The sequence below is a fragment of the Capricornis sumatraensis genome, chromosome 1 (assembly GCF_032405125.1).
Source record: "Capricornis sumatraensis isolate serow.1 chromosome 1, serow.2, whole genome shotgun sequence".
NCBI classification, from domain to species: domain Eukaryota; kingdom Metazoa; phylum Chordata; class Mammalia; order Artiodactyla; family Bovidae; genus Capricornis; species Capricornis sumatraensis.
This window is the reverse complement of record NC_091069.1, coordinates 96,936,479-96,958,093: the sequence shown is the minus strand read 5'-3', so window position 1 is coordinate 96,958,093 and position 21,615 is coordinate 96,936,479. Positions and strand designations below refer to the sequence as shown.

The 21,615-nt window shown below is 48.7% G+C and overlaps 1 protein-coding gene across 3 annotated transcripts in view; it reads right to left on the bottom strand.

The window, feature by feature from the left end:
- The window catches only part of FHL2 (four and a half LIM domains 2), a 47,593-nt gene extending 31,282 nt beyond the window's left edge, over positions 1-16,311 (bottom strand). The window contains exons 1-2 of one of the 3 annotated variants that reach the window (XM_068973303.1): positions 16,199-16,240; positions 12,513-12,585 (exon numbers count right to left, since the gene is read on the bottom strand). The gene's annotated coding sequence lies outside the window, so the exon portion shown is untranslated. Of the gene's footprint in view, positions 1-4,488; positions 4,703-12,512; positions 12,586-16,198 lie in introns of those variants that run through there. The other 2 variants (XM_068973271.1, XM_068973292.1) reach the window with 2 other exon arrangements.
- Between the last annotated feature and the right edge of the window lie 5,304 nt (positions 16,312-21,615).

Here is a 21,615-nt window from a genome sequence, read left to right as displayed (position 1 = left end):
CCACTTCGGCCGGTAGGCACGGCTTGTGAAGGAAGTACAAGATGCAACCCGTACAGGCAAGAAGTTCCAGATGCGTCTCGGTGATGCAAACGCTGAAGCTGAGCTCTCTCCTCCTGACCCCTGGAGGAGGGCCAGCTTCCCAGAGAGTGGGCCCACTGCAGACCTCTGTGGCACCCCCACCGTCACCCCCACCAGAAGGAGAGGGTTAGTCACCCTAAACCACCATCTCAACAGAGATCTTCAGAGTAGATTAAAGAGATATTTCTCACTGGCAGTTGGTTCCACCCACGGCAACCCGGGGCAGGAAGCCCGTGGATGATCTGCCCCTGATTCAGAGGTAATCATCTGTAATTGCCTCGTGGTTGGACAGGGAGTAAGTGTCTCAGAACTAAAGGCTGGCCATGCTCCCAAGAGGGGAGGGGAGGGGAGAAGGGAGGAGTGGGGAGGAGGGAGAGGACGGGAGCAGACTCAGGAGGCAGGGCCTGTGGCCGGCCGTTCAGGGCACTGGTGCTCCCTCTTCTTGAAATCACAGGAAACCCTCTCCGGGACCTGGCTCCACAGGCAGGGTGGCACACTGCCAGTGCCCCTGAGCTGGTGGAGCAAATGGAAGGAACCTGGTCAGGTTACAGCGGTTCCACATATCTCCCTCCTGAAGGACCCATGTTGTTCCTGTGCCTGGCAGTCAGTCAGAAAAAGCTCAGCTCTCCCAGGTGGCTCCTTGGTAAAGAATCCACATGCCAACGCAGGAGATTCGGGATTGATCCCTGGGTCAGGAAGATCCCCTGGAGGATCCCACTCCAGTATTCTTTCCTGGGAAATCTCCTGGACAGACGAGCCTGAGGGGCTGCAGTCCAGGGAGTTTCAAAGAGTCTGGATGGGGCTGGCATACAGCATAGGTGGGCATAAAAGATAGACACCGCCCCTACCCCTTCCTAACCACCCTCTGGCTAGGAAGAAAGATGCTTGCGTTTCCACATCCCATTTCTTCACACTCCCCTTTCCATAAACTGACTTCCTGGGTGCAAACAGTCAGTATGTAAAGCAGGGTCCCCAACCTCACCCTGGATGTCCATGGCAAGACTGTCTTCCATGAAATCGGTCCCTGATGCCAAAAAGGTTGGGGACTGCTTGCGTAAAGCCCCCAGACATGTCTGACTTGGATCCACAAGTGGTGCCAGGATCGAACTTTGCATCGTTGGTTGGTTCCTGAATGTCTGAGCAGCTGACACAAGTCCCCAGGAGCCTTGCTAAGTCAGGAGGAACAGCTCTGTCTGAGGCTTAACATCCAGTGAGAGGAGGCTGTAGTTCCACGGCTCCTCTGGGTCTGCCTCAGAGCAGGAAATGCTGGGTTGTGATGGATGAAGCTATTTGTACTCTAGGCCCAGAAGAACTCTGCTTCTTTCTTTTCCTTTGGGATCATTTCTTCTCTGATTCCAGCGATCCATTCACCTCTCTGCATGCTGTGCTCCGTTGATTCAGTCATGTCTGACTGTTTGCAACTCTATGGACCCACCACAGATTCCTCTATCCATGGAATTCTCCAGGCAAGAATATTGGACTGGGCTGCCTGCCCTCCTCCAGGAGATCTTCCCAACCCAGGGATTGAACCCGTGTCTCTTATGCCTACTGCACTGGTAGGCAGAATCTTTACCCACCTGGGAAGCCCTGATTTACCTCTCTACTTGCCAGCAATTTTTTTCCCCCATGTGTCTGTAAGTCTAAAATCTATTTAAAGGATATATACATGTCCCAGGTCTGTGCAAACCTGGCAAAACCCTGTTTTAAAGGCACCATGTCAGGGTCCCCCAAAGCACTCTACCTGCAGCCTCTGATGATCCTTTTTAGCATCCCTGCCAAGGGGGCCCTTCATGCCTCACTTGTTTCTCAGAATGTCAGTTTTAAACCACACTGAAATCACAATTGTTCTTTGTGAAATAACTTTATGAGTCAACACTGCAACTTTAAAATCCCAAAGTTCTTTTGTACTACTTCCGCCTAGATCAGGATCATTAACAGAAAATCTGTGGCCTAGCCAGGAAGAGCCTGGTGCCAGGCCCTGGGGGGCGGAGGTGGGTGGGCATGAGCAGGGCTCCAAGCCAGGAGCTCTGATGGAGGATATGTGTATATGACCACAGGCAAGAGACCTTCACTGGAAAAGACCCTGATGCTGGGAAAGATTGAGGGCAGGAGGAGAAAGGGGCGACAGATGATGCAACGGCAGGATGGCATCACCAGCTCGATGCACATGAACTTGGGCAAACTTCAGGAGATAGTGAAGGACAGGGAAGCCTGGCGTGCTGCAATCCATGGGGTTGCAAAGAGTCAGACACGACTGAGCGACTGAACGAGAGACACCCTCAACCCTATCTGACCTGTGAGACAAAGAATGTACCACTCACTTCTTACCTTAAAGGGTTAATCTAGTTTTTCTTCAACCCATTTTCATGGCTAATCAATAACTGAAAGATTTCTGTAATGTCTCCCATGAGTGGTTCTTCACCACCATGCAAATTTGAATATAACAAAGAATTGTATTTTAAGTTGATTTCTGTTCTTCTAAATAAAACAAGTTAAGGACTAATTTCCGCCTCTTTCAGAAAGTGCTTTGACTCCAGACCTCAGAGCCATGGCAGGGCTTCCAGAAACAGCCAGGCTTCCTTCTACATCATTGCAACAGTAGACTGTTCAAAAACTAGGAAAAGATTTTCTAAAACATCTGACCTTCAGCCTCTCCTTGAAGGGACTCTTTGTCCCCCAAAACTTCTTTTAAAATTCTGGTCCAACCTTACTGCATAAATATTTTTGGAAACTTCTGTCCAGTTAGATGCTGAGCAATTACCCTATAATTGCACAGGATTGGTCACACGCCTCCTGCAGGGATGGGCCAGGGGCAAGTCACTGTCAGGCGTGCAAACGTTCATCTCACTGTCCTAGCATTCAAGGTGCTTCCCTCCCTCTCTCTGTCTCTTCCTTCCTTCCTTCCTTCTTTTCCTCCTTTCTTCCTTCCTCTCTTTGTTTCCCCTTCTTCACAGCAGTTGAAGTTCTCTTTCCACCTGGCAGGTGGCCTTGCCATACACAGGCTCCCTGACCTCTTTAAACTTGCATGGGCTCAACTCCATCTTCCTCCCTGTTTTTGGTGGTACATCTAGTTCCCTACATGGATATTGGGTCCCTCGAGTCCCCAGGACCTGCTGCAAGCAGTTGAAGGAAACACTCAGAGTCAATGGATGTCCACTTGATATCCCTGATTCACCATCACCGTTCAACATGTTTTCTTTTCTTTCTTGCTCCTTTTCATTTATTTACTTATTTTTGATGGCCGTTGTGATGCCTGTTTGGCAGAGGAAGGTGAGATGGCTGTGGATTCAGATTCAGGGTCTGGGAGGATTCCTTTCTGCCTGAAACTCCAGGAGGGGAGGCGGTGTGAGGTGGGCCTTGCAGTCAAGGGGATGCAGGGGAGCCGAGAAAGGGTGGGAGTCCGTGGTGGCCAGGGTGACTGTGGGGTCCCTCCTGGTGGGGCCAGGAAGCAGCTGGATGTAGTGGCAGGAAAAGCTTTGGGACCCAGTGAAGGGGCTGCAGGGGCCTGCTGCGATGGATGCATGAAGGGACAGTGCTGGCAAGACAGACAGACAGAAGTGAGGGAAGGAAGGTGGGAAGGTGGCAAGAGCAAGTGAAAGGAAGCTTCCACTGGGGAAGTGGGAGAGGGCTGCTTTAGCGGCTTCATTTTTTTTAAGACTTTTTTTTTTTCTTTTAATGTGGACCATTTTTAAAGCCTTTGTTGAGTTTGTTACAATATTGCTTCGAGACGTGGGATCTAGCTCCCTAACCAGGGATCGAACCAGCAACCCCTGCACTGGAAGGCGAAGTCTTAGCCACTTGAGCACCAGGGAAGTCCCATGGCTGCTTCATTTCTGAGGGCAAATAAGACCACTGTTCACAAGCGATGTCTGGAAATCAGGGTGGTTTCTGAGGACGAGATGGTTAGATAGTCTCACTGACTCAGCAGGCATGAATTTGAGCAAACTCCAGGAGATATTTGAGCAGCACACCAGGGAAGCCTGGTGTGCTGCAGTCCTTGGGGTCACAAAGAGTCGGACGCAACTTAGTGACTGAATAATCACAAACCAATCGGAGGACAAAGCTGAAGTTACATCTTAGCATCAAATCTCCCTACATCTTAGCATCACACTCAGCTCCAGCCTTTCCAAGTGAGGCCAGGACACTGTAAGCCCAGTGGGAGAGCAGCTGAGGAAAGAGAGAGGGCCTCTACCAGCTTGGAGTGGCCTCAAGTCCATGGTGACTTACATCTTTGTTGAACGAAAAGGTTAATACAGTTGTGCTCAGGACTAACCAGGTTAGTTCGCACTGGGTCTGCTTTTACAGAGACCTATTTAGGAAGCTAGTAAATCATGTGATACTATTTTTGAAGTGCCTATGGAGGACTCTTCGCCCCAGAAAGAGGAGGCAGAGAGGGGGTGAAAGATCTACCTGCAGCATTCCAGTTCCGTCTGGCCTCCCTCGGGGTCCGGAGCCGCCTGGAAGTGCCCCGCTGTGCTTTTCCAATGAGCAGATAATGCAGCTCAGCTCTCTCCTCTGCCAAGAGGACAAGCTGACTCCTGCCTGGTTCGGCTTGTGAACGACTGTTCAAAAATTTGTGAAGGGTCCTGGAATTTGGCGCTGCTTCGATATTAAAAGCTCAGATGACATCCTTCTCAGAGCCATTGGGTTGAAGGTGGGGGGAGGCAAGAGGAAGTGATTGAGCATGAACTTGTTGTTTGCCGAGTGAGTCATCCTGAGCAAGCCACTGAGATGAATAAAGCCCGGGCTATCGCTCCCAGAGCCCAAAGTCCAGCGCAACTGGAAGGGAGGGTGCCAGCACGGTAGAGATGAAATCCCGATACAATCCCATCTGGGTCAAGATACAGGAAGCGTATCCCACCCCTGGGTATATATTCAAAAGAGTCTAAAGCAGAGTCTAAAGAAACACTTGTGTGTTTATAGCAGCAGAGTTCCCAACAGCCGAGACATGGGAGCAACTCAAAGATTCACAGTGCTCAGTGGCTCAGCTGTGTCTCTTTGCTGACCCCGTGCACTGTAGCCAGCCAGGCTCCTCTGTCCATGGCATTTTCCAGGCAAGAATACTGGAGTGGTTGCCATTTCCTCCTCTGAGTATTCACCAGTAGATGAATACCTAAACCAAATATGGTCTATACAAACAGCGGAAGATTATGCAGTCTTGAAAAGGAAGAGAATTCCATTCATCAAAAGCTAAAACACAGATGACCCTTGAGGACGTTGCTGTGCAGACGTGTGTGCTCACTCCTGTCCGACTCTCTGCAACCCCATGGAGTGCAGCCCGCCAGGCTCCTCTGTTTATGGGCTGTCCCAGGCAAGAATACTGGAGGAGGTTGCCATTTCCTCCTCCAGGGGATCTTCCCGAGCCAGGGACCGAACCTGTGTCTCCTGCATCTCCTGCACTAACAGGAGGATTCTTTACCACTGATCCACTGGGGATGACCTTAAGAACATTATGCTCGGTGAAATAAGCCAGTCACAAAAGGACAAATGCTGAATGATTCTATTTATAGGAGGGATCTACAATATTCAAATTTGTAGAGGCAGGAAGTAGATGGTAGATGTCGGGGGTTGGGGAGAGAAGAGGACAGGGAGCTGTTTAATGAATATAGGGTTTCAGTTTTGCAAGAAGAAAATGTTCTGCAGCTTTGTTGTACAACAATGTGAATATTTCTAACACTACTACAGTGTACACTTATAAGCAAAGATGGTTAAGAAAAATTACAGCAAAGTGCATTCATAGAAAGTCATGAGAATACAAAAGGCCCTTAGCCCAACTAATTTCATGTGTCAAGTTGGTGGGACCACAGGCTGCCCAGATAGTCAGTTAAACATTATTCTGGGGGGTTTTGGATGCGACGAGTATAGGAACTCGTAGAGTTAATCAGTTTGCCCTCCCTATGGGGGATAGATCCCATCCTACTGTTAGATACCATCAGACCGACTGAAGGTCTGCAGAGAACACAAAGGCTGCCTCTTCCTGAGGAGGAGGCAGTTCTTATTGCGTGATGCCTTTCAAGCTGGGGCATCAGTATTCATCTTGCTTTTGTACTAGACCTGAAACACAGGCTCTCTTGGGGTATAATCTGTCAATTCACTCTTCGGGGCTGGGGACTTCTCGGGCTTCATAAGCACATGAGCCATTTTTTTCCCCCCAATAATAAATCCCTGGAGATTTATTTCTGGAGAAAGCTGACTGACTGACCGAGACATGGTCCTGGGAAGACCTCTGGAGGAGACATCATTGTTTCTGAGTCTTGACAGTTGGGCATGAAGTGGCCAGCTGGCTGACAAAAACGGGGCACCGAGGTCCCCGTGGCACGTCAAGCGTGACGCAGCCAGGAAAGAGGCTGGGAGTGCAGGCGGGCTGTGGAAATCTCAACTGCAACCTCAGGGAGTTTTATCCTGTGGGCGAGGGTTGCCCACTTGGGTCTATAGATATCAGTGTCAACATGGCCTCACACAAAACACACACCAGTGAGCACTCAAGGCTGAGATCAGAGAGGGCTGGTCATTCCCAAGTTAAATGAGTCTCTAGCTGGTGATCACAGCTGCCTCTGTGGAGGAGACTGAGCCTGGAGATGGGGGAGGAATCACTTTTCACTACAAGTCCCCCACATACAACCTTCAAGTTGAGAATTTTCAAAGATGTGAATATGTGTTTACACGTCCAGTCACATAAGTTAGTTCACACGTCTGGTGTACATTGTTACATGCGTGCATCCTCTATAAGTGGTTGTGCTAAAATCATGGCATCCAGCCCCATCACTTCATGGCAAATACATGGGGAAACAATGAAAACAGTGACAGATTTTATTTTCTTGAGCTTCAAAATCACTGCAGATCATGCCTGCAGCCATAAAATTAAAAGATTCTTGCTCCTCAGAAGAAAAGCTATGACAAATTTAGTTCAGTTCAGTTGCTCAGTCATGTCTGATTCTCTGCAACCCCATGAACCACAGCACGCCAGGCCTCCTTGTCCATCACCAACTCCCGGAGTCCACCCAAACTCATGCCCATTGAGTCGGTGATGCCATCCAACCATCTCATCCTCTGTCATCACCTTCTCCTTCTGCCCTCAATCTTTCCCAGCATCGGGGTCTTTTCAAATGAGCCAGCCCTTCACATCAGGTGGCCAAAGTATTTCAGCTTCAACATCAGTCCTTCCAAAGAACACTCACGACTGATTTCCTTTAGAATGGACGGGTTGGATCTCCTTGCAGTCCAAGGGACTCTCAAGAGTCTTCTCCGACACATTTCAAAAGCATCAATTCTTCGGCGCTCAGCTTTCTTTATAGTCCACCTCTCACATCCATACATGACCACTGGAAAAAACATAGCTTTGACTAGACAGACCTTTTTTGACAAAGTAACATCTCTGTTTTTTCATATGCTGCCTACGTTGGTCATAACTTTCCTTCCAAGGAGTAAGTGTCTTTTAATTTCATGGCTGCAGTCACCATCTGCAGTGATCTTGGAGCCCCCCAAAATAAAGCGAGCCACTGTTTCCACTGTTTCCCCATCTATTTGTCATGAGGTGATGGGGCTGGATGCCATGACAAACCTAGACAGCATATTAAAAAGCAGTGACATCACTTGCTGACAAAAGTCTGTCTAGTCAAAATTACGGTTTTTCCAATAGTCACATATGGACGTGAGAGTTGGACCATAAAGAAGGCTGAGCACTGAAGAACTAATTCTTTTGAACTGTGGTGTTGGAGAAGACTCTTGATAGACACTTGGACAGTAAGGAGATCCAACTAGTCCATCCTAAAGGAAATCAGTCCTGAATGTTTATTGGCAGGACTGATGTTGAAGCTGAAACTCCAATACTTTGGCCACCTGATGCGAAGAGCTGACTCATTTGAAAAAACTCTGATGCTGGGAAAGATTGAGGGCAGGAGGAGAAGGCGACGACAGAGAATGAGATGGCTGGATGGCATCACCGACTTGATGGACATGAGTTTGAGCAAGCTCTGGGAGATGGTGAAGGACAGGGAAGCCTGGCGTGCTGTAGTCCATGGGGTTGCAAAGACTCAGACACGACTGAGCAACTGAACAGCAAATAAAGTACAATAGTATGACATCTTCATTTCAAGCCCAGAACGTCCAGAAACAAGTGTAGAGGCAGCAGTGATGTAACTGGTGCTACTGTTTTTTGAGAGGTATTGGACTATAAGATTAAAGATGCTTCCCTTATTTTTTTGTGTTTGCTTTTTAATGTATTATTTGTATGAAAAGTATTATGAATCTATTACAGTACAGTATTTTGTAGCAGATTTTGTTAATTGGGTACCTAGGCTAACTTCTTCAGACTTAAGGAGCAAATTGAACTTACAAATGCACTCTTAGAACTCGTTCGTTGCAGGGGATTTACTGTATTCCTCCTTTTGTACCTTTTGAATTTTGCAACCATGTTCATTGATATCTACTCAATAAAATAGAATTAAAATTCCCATTATCAGAGCAAAGTGAACATGAAGTTGCTCAGTCATGTCCGACTCTTTGCGACCTCATGGACTGTAGCCTACCAGGCTCCTCTGTCCATGGGGTTTTCCAGGCAAGAGTTCCGGAGTGGTTTGCCATTTCCTTCTCCAGGGGATTTTCCCATCCTAGGGATCGATCCCAGGTCTCCTGCATTGTAAGCAGATGCTTTACTGTCTGAGCCACCAGGGAAGAGCCCAAAGAGAATTGAAATAGTTATTTCAATCAGAGCAAAGACAATTGAAATAGTCTTTAAAGAATAAAATTTATTAATGCGTTTAAAGAGAGAAAGAAGGATTCCCTGGTGACTCAGTGGTAAAGAATCCACCTGCCAATGCAAGAGACAGAGAGGTTTGATCCCCGATCTGGGAAGATCCCACATACCATGGGGCAACTAAGCCCGTGCTCCACAACTATTGAGCCTGTACTTTAAAGGCTGTGCTCTGCAACAAGAGAAGCCACCAAAAGACAACCTGGTCGCTGCAACTGGGGTACCCCCAACCCCTGCAACTAAAGAAAAGCTCTTGCAGCAGCGAAGACCCAGCACAGCCAAAAATAAATAAAATAACTAATTTTTTTTTTTAAAGAGAGAGACAAAGAAAGTGATTCCACAATAGGCAGTGGAATAATCTGTTTGCAAGAACAAAAAACTGTCTGTGAAAACCACATTAGTCTGTGTTGGGAAAATAAGGTTGATGAACTTTTGTTCCTAAAATAGAGCACAACAACAAAAAATAGTCACCGAAGCAAATTCCCTAGAGGCACAAGAGATTCCAGCTCCCCTGAAGGATTCCTCTGTGGTCTTCACCCAAGTGAAGCAGCAGGGGTCACTGGCAATAAGGATACGTCCTGTACAGTCCCGTTGTCTAGATTATTTAAGCCCAAACATGTGCTTCTGACAAAGTGCTTCACAGGATGGGGTAGGTGAGGGACATTAAGGGAGCTGAAACTCCATGTGTGCAATCATATTTAATCAATTTCAAGTTTAATTAAGCCAGTTATCCTCAACCTTTGTTCTCAGAACCCCTTCACTCACTCTAATATTATTCAGGACGCCAAAGGAGAGCTTTTGTTTCTGTGAGTTAGTCCTATAGCTTTTTTTTTTTTTTTTTTTACTGCATTAAAAATTAAAATGAAGAAACAAAAAGTTAATTCATTTAAAAATTACAAAGGGACTTCTCTGGTGGTTCAATGGTAAGACTTCACTTTCCAGATGGGGAGGAGGGATAGTTAGGGAGTTTGCGATGCATGTACACACAGCTGTATTTAAAATGAATAACCCGCAAGTCCTACTTAACAGCACAGGGAACTCTGCTCAGTGTTATGTGGCAGCCGGGATGGGAGGGGAGTTTGGGGGAAGAATAGATACATGTATATGTATGGCTGAGTCCCTTTGCTATGCATTTGAAACTATCATGATATTGTTAATCAGCTATAGCCAATATAAAATAAAAAGTTAAAAAAAAATAGCCAAGAAGGACCTACTGTATAGCCAAAAAAAAAAGTATTTTGCAAATCTCTTTCATGTATTAGTCTTAGTAGAAGATAGCTGGATGGCTGGGGGGGTCTCATACCTGTTTCTACATTTCATTTTTTGAGAGATGTGTTTACAGTCAAAGTATAGGGCAGCTTCACACAGATATATCGTTGGAAAAGAGAGCTGTTGCATAGCCATCTCAGGTACTTGTCAACATAAATTTTTACTTCTGAATTTCCCCTGTGGCTCAATGGTAAAAAATCCACCTGCCAATGCAGGAGATGCGGGAGACACAGGTTCAGTCTCTGGGTCAGAAGATCCCCTGCATGAGGAAATGGCAACCCACTCCAGTATTCTTGCCTGGGAAACCCCATGGACAGAGGAGCCTGCTGGGCTACAGTCCGTTGGGTCGCAGAGTGGACATGACTGAGTAACAACACAGCACAATGATGAGCACGCACATCCCTGGTGAGAATAACAAACTACAACGAGTTCCCTGCTTTCCCAAGTTGGTGCTAAGGTAGATGCAGAGCTGAAGGTCATGTGCGGACACACGTGGGAATGGCTGGGGCCGGCGTACGTGGCCAGTGCAGCTTCTCAGAGAAGATAGAGCATGGAGGAAGCAAAACCGAGACGTGAACCCCGGGCAACAGACTATGTTTTTTCTCAGTCTCCTCATGTTTTGATTCACCTTTTCATTACAGGATGATAGCTCTAGATTAGACACGAGTCCGCAGCCACTTAAAAGCATCAAGACTATTAAAATAAATTTTCTACCTATTTCCTTTTGCCCAAACAGATGTGACTTATCTCTGACAACAGAATGCCCCAGATGAAAGAAATCTCAGTGAAATTAAATATGGTCTGCAGTTTAAGATGGCCATCAAATTATGTCTTGAGGGTGATTCTTGTGTCCTCTTTATTTGACGACTGATTTAGACAATAATTGGATCAGTTATTCTATGGGTTGCATTGATCAAGATACCAAAATTTCTGCAGTCTGACTGTTCTTCATGTGATTTCTCCATTCAGCAGACACTGTGTTCCCCAGGTGGATGGGGAACTATGGTGAGGTCTTCCGTAGCAGGGCTTTAATTTTTCTCTGTCACTTCTTGCCCTTTACCTGCAGTTCAGATGGGCCAGATCCAGGCAGTGGTGTCCCTGGGCCCCTCTTTCCTCCCCTTCTCTGATCTTCACCCCCAGAGGAGTAAAGACGCTTCTATATTTTGCCACAGAACTAGGCAGTTCCCAGAACTGGGCTTCCTTGGTGGCTCAGACAGTAAAGACTCAGCCTTCCATATAGGAGACTCAGATTCAGCCTCTGGGTCAGGAAGATCCCCTGGAGTAGGAAACGACAACCCACCACAGTATTCTTGCCTGGAGAATACCATGGATAGAGGAGTGTGGCAGGCTACAGTTCATGGGGTTGCACGGATATGACTGAGTGACTGACACTTTCACTTTTCAGGTGGTTCCTGAGACCTGGATGCTAGGAAAGCCTGGAAGAGCAATAGCGCTCCAACACAGGTCATGGGGCAGCTCACTGAAGACTGGACACAGGAGCTCAACTGTCAGCTATTCAGAAGCCACTCGAAGATCTCAAAAGCATATTTCATGACACTTGACAAACATAACTGTCTGCACTTTAGAGGAGAAGAGGGGAAGTGCTTGCTGAGCCTTGGGGTGTGCCCACCATATTCCTGCAGTGGGGGGCTTCTTGTTCCCAGGTCCTGCGCCTCCGGGGAGAGGGCTGCTTCCTCTTTAGCAGAAGGGCCCCACCGTCCCACCATCGGCTCTTCCATTGTGGATGCTGTGTTCTACCAGCTGTATTGGTCAAAGTCCCCTGGGTTTTGGAAATAGACATTCTCTAGTTCCATCAGGAAGAGGGAGAGGGAATTCCCTGCCTTCTGAAAGGTGACGCACTCTCTGTCTTAGTCACTTACCACCATCCCCAGCCCCACCCTGAAAAAGTCAATATTCATTTTTGAGATAGAAAACCAGTAGCAAAGTTTCCGCGGTGGTAAAGAATCTGCCTGCCAGTGCGGGAGACACGGGTGTGATCCCTGGTCTGGGAAGGGACGCCGTGGAGCAACTAAGCCCAAGCACCCCAACGACTAAGCCTGTGCTCTAAAGCCTGGGAGCCACAGTTGCCGAAGCTCATGAGCCCTAGAGCCTGTGCTCCGCAACAAGAGAAGTCACCTCAATGAGATGTCCACAACACAACAAAACGTAGCCCCAGCTCACCGCAGTGAGAGAGATGCCCGTGCAGCAACGAAGACCGAGAAGAGCCAAAAATGAATGAAGTCATAAAAAAGGAAAAGCCATTGCGTCTAAGTCACCTAAACCAAGAAACAGAGCTCCATGACTCAAGGCAAGAGTAACTAAAATCAGAATGAGAAACACAAGGCCAAGAACGAGAACAGCACATCTATTAAAACACCTTGGCAAAAAATAAATAAATAAATAAATAAAATACCTTGGCAGTGTGTTTCTCTCTCCTCCCAGATGGCTTGCTCCCTTCAGCGCTGCACTCCGTCTTCTCCCTTCCCCTGGCCAGCAGTCACACAAAAGGCAGTCTTTGATGTGGGGGTAACCCATGAGCACAACCCCCACCCCTGCACCGCCCCCCAAGCCCTTCCGCCCAAATTACAGGAAGAGGCTGGAAGCCCAGCACAGCTGCAGAGACCCTGAAACAAGGCCTAAGGAGCCGGGTCTTCAGGCTGCGTGTTTTAACTTATTTGGGGGCATAGAAGGAAAGTGAATTATGCAGTGGGGAGGGAGACGCTGCAGGGGAAGGGTGCGGTCTCACTCCCCCCAGAGCTCTACCCACACAGCCCTTCCTTCTTGGGGAAATGGCACAGGTTGCTGTGGTTTGTTTTGTGTTTTTTTGGTTGCCTTTTCCCTTTTCCATGAAGACTCTCATTTGTAGAGCTGACCAGGAGGGAAAGCATTTCCTCAGCTCCTGCCTGAAGGACAGCACAAAGCCCTGTACAAAGAAGGGGATGTTTGAGGGGGGCTCACTTGAGTTGGTAAAGATTCAGGAGAAAAGAAATCTGTCTCCAAGCCTTCGTTGTTGTTGCTCAGCTGCTCAGTCATGTCCTACTCTTTGTGACTCCATGGACCGCAGCACGTCAGGCTCCCCTGTCCTTCACTATCCCCTGGAGTTTGCTCAAACTCATGTCCATTGGGTCAGTGATTCCATCCAATCATCTCATCCTCTGTCACCCCCTTCTCCTCCTGCTCTCAAACTTTCCCAGCATCAGGGTCTTTTCCAATGAGGAGAAGATAATTTAAAATCGGTGCGTTTTGGACATCTATCTTTAAACATGGGGTGTGTTAGGGACCAGTAGGAGAGTTGGACTGTGAAGAAGGCTGAGCGCTGAAGAATCGATGCTTTTGAACTGTGGTGTTGGAGAAGACTCTTGAGAGTCCCTTGGACTGCAAGGAGATCCAACCAGTCCATCCTAAAGGAGATCAGTCCTGGGTGTTCATTAGAAGGACTGATGCTGAACCTGAAACTCCAATACTTTGGCCACCTGATGCGAAGAGTTGACTCATTGGGAAAGACTCTGATGCTGGGAGGGATTGGGGGCAGGAGGAGAAGGGGACGACAGAGGATGAGATGGCTGGATGGCATCACTGACTCGATGGACATGAGTTTGGGTGAACTCCGGGAGTTGGTGATGGACAGGGAGGCCTGGCGTGCTGCGATTCATGGGGTTGCAAAGAGTTGGACACGACTGAGCGACTGAACTGAACAGAGCTGAGGAGTGTTTTGGGCTTCCCAGGGGGCTCAATGGTAAAGAATTGGTGTGCAAGGCAGGGGCCACGGGAGACAGGGGTTCGATCCCTGGGCTGGGAAGATCCCCTGGAAGAGGGTACGGCAACCCACTCCAGTGTTCTTGCCTGCAGAATCCCATGTTCAGAAGAGCCTGGCGGGCTACAGTCCATAGGGTTGCAAAGAGCTGGACATGACTGAAGTGACTTAGCATGCATGCACACACACAGGAGTATTTTAGGTACTCCTGAGAGTCCCTTGGATAGCAAGGAGATCAAACCAGTTGATCCTAAAGGAAATCAACCTTGAATATTCACTGGAAGGCCTGATGCTGAAGCTCCAGTGCTTTGGCCACCTGATGCAAAAAGCCAACTCATTGGAAAAGACTCTGATGCTGGGAAAGATTGAGGGCAAGAGGGAAAGGGGGTGACAGAGGATTAAATGGTTAGATAGCATCATGGACTCAATGGATGAATTTGAACAAACTCCAGGGAAGAGTGGGAAACAGAAGAGCCTAGCCTGCTACAGTCCGTAAGGTCACAGAGTCAGACATGACTTAGCAACTGAACAACAACAGGAAGCATGTAGGTGCCTGTGTGGAGCTGAAGGAAGCAGAGAGAAATGTGTGGCCCAGCCTCAGGGACCCCAGCTCATCAGAAACACTGACAGGATGACAAAATCCAAATTTTCAAAAAGTTCTCAAAGACAGGTGAGATAGGAGTGAGCAGTCACGGTACACTTTATGGGAAAGTATTCAGCTTTGCATGAGAGTGTGACATTAGTGTTTCCTTAATATTAAAAAAGGGGCCCCACAGTGCAATCATTTGAGTTGATTAGTTGGCGACTCCATTAAAAACAAAAGATTTTTATGATAGAATGGATCCCAAAATATAATCGACTTTATTACAACTCATCTTGTTGTTATAAACCCAAGACTCTAGCATTCCTTAAGAAACAAACAACTCTAAAAGAATCTGCCCGCAGTACAGGGTTTGATCCCTGGGCTGGGAAGATCCCCTGGAGGACGGAATAGCACTATTCCCACTCCAGTATTCTTGCCTGGGAAATCCCATGGACAGAGGAGCCTGGTGGGCTACAGACCACGGGGTCACGTAGAGTAGGGCACGACTGAGTGACTAACACTTTCACTTTTCACATGAGATAAAGTAGCATTAGCCCAATAACACAGATATCCATTTCTCTTTTGACCTCAGAATTATTTTTAAATAACTGAGCCCAGTTCTTTTTCTGCTTAGGTTGGACTTGATCAAATGCCCTGCTCAGGGTCTGGCTCGAGGATGTTTATACCTGTTATAACTTTTATCAGGTATGTGCCATTCTATCAGTATTAACATTATCCTGCAGTTGGCCTGAACATTAGAGCATTACTAAGTACTATGATGTGTTTGAACCGTGGTACTGGAGAAGACTCTTGAGAGTCCCTTGGACTGCAAGGAGATCTAACCAGTCCATCCTAAAGGAGATCAGCCCTGGGATTTCTTTGGAAGGAATGATGTTAAAGCTGAAACTTCAATAGTTTGGCCACCTCATGCGAAGAGTTGATTCATTGGAAAAGACTCTAATGCTGGGAGGGATTAGGGGCAGGAGGAGAAGGGGACGACCGAGGATGAGATGGCTGGATGGCATCACTGACTCAATGGATGTGAGTCTGAGTGAACTCTGGGAGTTGGTGATGAACAGGGAGGCCTGGCATGCTGCAATTCATGGGGTCGCAAAGAGTCGGACACGACTGAGTGATTTAACTGAACTGAAGTACTATGCCTTTTGCCTGTATCCCACTCTAGAAATTAGTAAGTTATTAATGTATTTCCTTTTGAAAGCATACCACAGTGATCTGTAATTTTGAACCATCAGCCATAACCAGTCATCTTTCATACACACCCTTCCCCAGCATAATCAGACTCATCAGTAACTGACCTTTCTACCCCAGGCCATCCGGAAATACTGTCAGGGAGAAACAGCTCGAGGGCACTGTAGTTTTTCCCCCTTTCAATGTTGATTTAATAATTTTTTTTCTTTTTCTTCCTCCCACTCCCCCCCTTTTTTTTTAGATTTCTGGTGTTCAAAACTCAGTGCAAATTCCTGATTCTCACTGAGAGACAGTAAAATGCAAGAGGCACAGTGGTGCTCTCGTGTTCTCTGCGGGTCCCTCCTGTGGCTCTGGGAACAGCTGGAGCTTTGCTGCAGGGGAGCCAGCTCCCCCTCCCTATCCTCGGGGTCCCTGCTTGGGGTCTGCAGTCCACAGGGCCAGCAATCTCCCTCCCCGGGTTGGGACACACCCCTGCACTGCCAGGGTGTAGGCTGTGCATCCACGGAGGAAGGATTGTGAGGGAGGGGACAGAGGAGAGAACTGGGCACCTTACCTGTCTTGTTTCTGCCTTCCAGCCCGACCAGGGTGGGTGACAAGAGCCAGGGGCCACCCGCCTGTGGGTTCGCCCCAATGTGCAGGCAGCAGCCAGCCAGCTGGGCTATAAATAAGGCCGGTCCAGCGCACAGGAGATAAGAACACAGTCCCTGGCTCCTGCAAGCCTTTTAAGGTATGCAAATTAAAGGAGCCTCAGCCCCTAGATGAGAGGGACTGCCAGCTCCCCATCTGGCCCTCCAGCCTCAAGGACATCCCAGGCCTGGCACGTACTGATGCAGTGGGAGGGGCAGGAGAACCAGGGCACCAGGAAGCAATCTCCCCATGTCCAAAAGGTGGCAGAGCCTCCGAGGCCCCCAGGCAGTGAGCCGCTGGGGGGGTGTCGCTGAGACCCAGGAGCCGGAGGCAGCTCCCTGGGCACACACAGCCGTCTGTGGTCACCACGGGTTTTCAGCTGATCACTCCCCATCCCCCTGCCACTCCATCCCTAGCTTTAAGGGCGTTTGTTTGGGTGAAGATTCTGGGAAGACCAGGGATGGGTCTAATCAATCCCGGGCGTCCGGGAAGCTTGGATACATTTACGGAATATCCTGGCCCCAACCTCTCCACCCCAGGCTAATGGAGCCTCGAGTCATTTTCTCTAAAGAAAATGAAATCTTATGAGAGTCTTTCAAAATAGTATGCTGGAAGAGAAGGGAGAAGATTAACTGGGGAGAGCAGCCATGTCTGGTTCATCCCTAAATCTCTTACTGATTGAATTTCTTCCTAAAAGCATTTCATCCGGGGACTGCCGTCTGTGTGAGGGCAGGGTTCCCAGGTCAGGGAGTTTATTCTAAGAAGGGAGCCACGGATGTGAACAGAGACGCAGCGGAGAGGACACTGCTTTCTTTTAAAAATATTGTTTGATGTGGGCCATTTTTAAAGTTAAGTTTCTCAGGTGGTACTTGTAGTAAAGAATCTGCCTGCCAATGCAGGAAATGCAGGAGACTAGGGTTCAGTCCCTGGGTGGGGAAGATTCACTGGAGGAGGGCATTGCAGCCCACTCCAGTATTCTTGCCTGGAAAAACCAGGACCAGAAGAGGCTGGTGGGCTATAGTCCATAGGTTGTACAAGGGAGGACATGACTGAAGTGACTTAGCATGCAAGCACACATATTTTAAAGTCTTTGTTGAATTCATTACAATATTGCCTCTGTTTTATGTTTTGATTTTTTTGGCTGCAAGACATGTGGTACCTTAGCCCCACCTTATTAGGGATCAAACCTGCACCTCCTGCATTGGAAAGCATGTATCTTAATTACTAGACTGCCAGGAGAGTCCTAAGGGGACATTTCTTGCAGTTCATTTCATAATTGGGAAAAGCTGGAAGCAACCTGAATCACTAAAAACAGAGGGCTGGTTATACAAGGAAAAGTAAGTCCATAAAGGAAACACATGGCAAACTGCAGCCAGGCTGTGGAAGAGGGTTTAATGATGTAGAAACAGCATACGATCACCGGTACTAAGCAAGCAGCCACTTGAAGGGGAACATGGGGTTTTTGCTGTAACGGACTGCATTCACTTGTCCACCCGCTTCTGAAAGGATGTCCACTGGATGAGAAAACATGCTACGTCTGGATGGTGGAATTATGACTGATTTTACTGTCTTCTTTGGCTTATGCACCATCTCTAAATTGTTTACAGTGCTCTCATATTGCTTGCATAATAAGAACTTTAACTTCCTTTAAAATCTAAATTTCTGAGAATGAGAAGAGAGCTTGCTGCACCCCTGCATTAAGGAACCACATTTATTTTAGAATTATGGAATTCCTCAGGGTCTCCCCAGCCTCTGGAAAGACCTCCATAGCACTCAGCAGCTCTTCTTCATGTTGATGCCGACCATGTGATGTAGCAAGATTGAGAGGGCCCCCAGAGCTCCCACCAAGGCAAAGGTAGGTAAGTCAGCAGGAGGGAGGAAAGAAAACAAAAACACTACGAGAAAGATCAGTTGGCATGTAAGAGCGTGTATGTAACGGGGGTGATAGAGGACACCCACAGCACAGGTCACACCATCGACTTAACATCTGCACTCATGCTCTCATGACAGGACAGGACGAAGGCACCTTGTGCCTTTTATTTGTAGGATTTTTATGCCTGATGACAACTTCCTCTTTTACGTGTTTGATCTCCACACCTGTGTGGGTAGAGCACATTTCACTGCTGTGTGTTGTAAGGTATAGTTCAGGCTGAGGCAGAAAGAGGAAAGACGACCTCAACAGAAGTAGGTTACCTTTATTCAGGCAAGGAGGGGTGACAGTCGGCCTAATGACCAGGCTGAGCGCAGAGAGGGATCAGGGAGGCTCCATATTTTTAGGGAGGTTTGTGGAAGCGATCAGGGAAATATTAATCAGGCGGGGTGTTTTGGGTATTCTTTAGTTAAGATGGCATTTGTAGTTGGGCAGGGGGTGATAAGTCTTCTGTGCAGGTGTAGGGGGTGGAAGGTTTCCGGACAGGGGGTGAGAAGTCTTCTGGGCAGGTGTAGGGTGTGGAAGGGTTCTGGACAGGGGGTGATAAGTCCCAGATAGATGCAACCGGCTTGGAGCATCAGGGCGGGACCTAAAGTTCTGTTTTGTTTTCTCTGAAGTTAGATGATTCAGCAAGGGCCTTTGAGACTGTTGTTTTCTTTTCTAGGCCCAAAGACTCCTTCATGTGTAATGATAAGGGACCTCCCCTCCCCCTGAGCTCCAGGGGTCATGGTACAGAGGGGCCCCACCCTCTGAAACTTTCTTTTCTAGATGCAGAGACCAGAGCGGAGAGGGTCTGCCCCCTCTATAAACAGGCCCTGGTCTAAGGCACAGAATGTGCTGTGTGCTATGCTAAGTCACTTCAGTCACGTCCGTCTCTTTGGGACCCCACCGACTGTAGTCCGCCAGGCTTCTCTGTCCATGGAATTCTCCAGATAAGAGTACTGGAGTGGGTTGCCACCTCCTCCTCCAGGGAATCTTCCAGACACAGTGAGTGAACCTGCGTCTCCTGCACTGGCAGGCGGGTTGTTTTATTTTTTATTATTTTTTACCACTAGCACCACCTGGGAAGCCCTCAGGCACAGAATGGGTGGTTTCAAAGAGCTATGTTGAGGAACTTGCCTGGTTGTCCAGTGGAGAAGGCAATGGCACCACACTCCAGTACTCTTGCCTGGAAAATCCCATGGACAGAGGAGCCTGGTAGGCTGCAGTCCATGGGGTCACTAAGAGTCAGACACGACTGAGAGACTTCACTTTCACTTTTCACTTTCATCATTGGAGAAGGAAATGGCAACCCACTCCAGTGTTTTTGCCTGGAGAATCCCAGGGATGGGGGAGCCTGGTAGGCTACAGTCCATGGCGTCACACAGAGTTGGACACAACTGAAGTGACTTAGCAGCAGCAGCCAGTGGCTAAGACTCCAGGCTCCCAATGCAGGGAACCCAGGTTTGATCCCTGGTCAGAGAACTAGACCCTGCATGCCACAACTAAGACCCAGAGAAGCAAAAAAAAAAAAAAAAAAAATCCGTGTCAAGTCACTGATACAGGAGGGGGCCTATACAGATTGACAAAGCCTGGAGGCTGAGCAACCCTCCAGACTGTTCCAAGCCCCGGTCCTGTTTGGACAGCCCCTCTAAGCCTTCCTGCCTCTGACTTCAGTGCTATTCATGGGTTCAGATGAGAAGGGGTGCCTCCAGTCTCAGGCCGGTTTCCCAAACATGAGAAGAGATCAGAGCAGGGTAGGGGTGAAGGGGGCCTGTCTTGGAGGAAGCAGACCTGAGGTGCCCACGGAGCATGCGTCCTCCATAAGGGCTGGTTTAAGTCTCTTCCCTGAGTTCCAGGAAGTGCTCGGCAGCACCCAATGCTGGCTCCCTCCTCTCGGGGGCACCTGGCCCTGGAGGGAGAGAGGTGGGCTGGGACAGACTGTGTCCCCTGGAGCAGACACACATGGGGGCTTTGGCCCAGGATGCTGGGGTGTGGCCAGGACTGGGGGTACAGGGAGACACACTGAATGTTGACGAGGTGCCACCTCACTTCCATGACATCACAGAGGAAGGCTGACTGGCCTTTCTTGGTCCAGTTTCCAAAAACTCAGGGACCAAAACTGAAGGACACCTCGGTCTGGAACAAACACTCTGATTCATCCGTTATCTGTGTATTGAGCCCTGCCCCCTGCTGCCCTGCCCCGGGAACCAAGACGGGAGGGGCATGGGTGGAGACGCTCATCCCAGGACTTCCGGGACTTTGTCCCTGGTCACCTGCCCTGCCAGCATTTTGGCTGTCGGGCCCTCTGCCCATGAGGTCATGAGATCTCCTTGTTCATTCATCTGTGCTATTCATTAAAAAAAAATATTCGTTGAGCTTTTTCCACTGTGGTAGGTCTGGGGCCTTGGCCCTCACCTTGAGGCTCTTAAGGATCTCTTGGGTGTTGTTGTCACAGCCCGAGCCTCTCACCTTGAACCTGGGGCATCTTTCTCTTCTGGCCAAGGTCGAGGCCGTGTCCTGCCAGGACACCAGCATCACCTTTTCATGGGATCGCTGCTCTAGAGTGGGCAGCTGTCACCCTTTTGTGGCCCTGGCTGCTCCTGGAACTTGCCAGGGCTGAGTTTCATAAGTGGCATGGGCACCTCCATCAGCTGCCTGAGTGCAGCCAGGGGGTACTGCTGCTGGGGCTGGAAGTTACTGGGGCCCACCCAGCCTGACTGCTGCTGGAACGGCCTTTTCCTCCTTGGCCTCTTGGGGTGGGAAAGCACAGGGCCTGATGCACCTGCCCCTAGTGAGAGGGAGCTTGTCTCTTCTGCCCCAGACAGATTTTCCCTGGTTGGATTAGTGGATTTCAAGATGGTGGAAGATGAGCTAACCAGGCAGCCAGAGAAGGACAGGCAGAGGGCATGAGGAGGGGAGCCTAGCGATGAGCCCCGCGGGCATAGACAGCAGCTTCACGGAGGAGGGGAGGAATAGCGTCAGCTCCTGAGCAGGGGCGCCTGATGAAGCTCATCTCCTGCTGAGGGAGCCATGAGGACAAGCCCAGCATTTGCTGTGTGTCCTTGTCTGCTCCAAGCGCTAGGGCTGAAATCTCTCTATAAACATTCCTTCCGCACTTCCCAGAACAAGAAACCAGCAGGAACGGCTGCGTCACCGTTCAGTAGTGTAAATATGGCTGGAAACAGCTCTGGAAAATTTCAACCCGAAAAACAGCATCAGCATTTGTTGGGAGTGAGAAAATCCAGGCATCTCTCCTTTTGCACTTGGCTTCTGCTGTGCTAGTCTGGGTGTTGAAATGAACCAAATTACGGAGTGGGGAAGCTAAGTCAGTGATGGCGGGGTCTCGGGGTCCTGGTCGCTACTGAAAGTGCAGGAAGAAATCTCAGGTGTGTCCGGGGCAGGGATAAGCGCTCCGCATTTAAGAACCCTGG